The following is an 835-nucleotide window of genomic DNA, read 5'->3' on the forward strand; positions in this document are numbered from 1 at the left end:
GATTAGTTTTATCAGACTTCAGCTCAGATCATGATCTCGTGGTTCATGAGTTTGAGCTCCATGTCAGGCTCTCTGCTGACAGCTCAGAGGCTAGAGCATGCTTCAGATTCTGTGTCTCTCTTTCTCTCTCTGCCTTGCACCTGCTCTCTCTCTCTCTCTCTCTCTCTCATAAATAAACATTAAAAATTTTTATTGGATCATCATAGATTGTCTTTAGTTTTTTGAAGTCAATATACACATTACATTGATAACAACCCTATTAAAGCAAAAAAATATTCTGACAATCAATAAAACAAGAAGGGAGACTTTATTCAAGACTTGTGACATGAGTCAAGACTACCACATGGGGGAAGGAGATGGGACTCAACTCCAAATACAACAAGCTTACGGGGTATTTATAGTGAAGGAACAGTTTGAGGGAATCATTGGGTAGAAACTTCCTAAGAGGAGACATCAAGGGTAGGGGGAATTTTTGTAGTCAGGTCAAACAGAATTATTGCAGAAGGCAAGTGAGGGTGACCAGGTAATTACCTGTGGGAATGATAGAGATGTGGAATTTGATCAACTGGTGAGGGTGATCAGAAATCAGGGGTGGAGGGATTCTGTCTGAACTGGATTAGCAGGCTTCTTACAAAAACTAGGCTGGAAGGACAAGGACAGACAAGAAAACCCAAAGGTGAGACCTAGTTGAAAAGAGGGCTTCAGAGGAGCCTGACTAATGTTTGGTCAGGGAAAGTCTTTGTCAGTTTATTTTTTTTAACTTGTCAACAAACTGTATTTTATTATTTCCCTCTGCTCATGCTATTCACAAGGCACTGACCTTCTCACTATTTAT

Source organism: Hyaena hyaena, unplaced genomic scaffold, assembly GCF_003009895.1.
Source record: "Hyaena hyaena isolate Hyena2069 unplaced genomic scaffold, ASM300989v1 scaffold_1344, whole genome shotgun sequence".
NCBI classification, from domain to species: domain Eukaryota; kingdom Metazoa; phylum Chordata; class Mammalia; order Carnivora; family Hyaenidae; genus Hyaena; species Hyaena hyaena.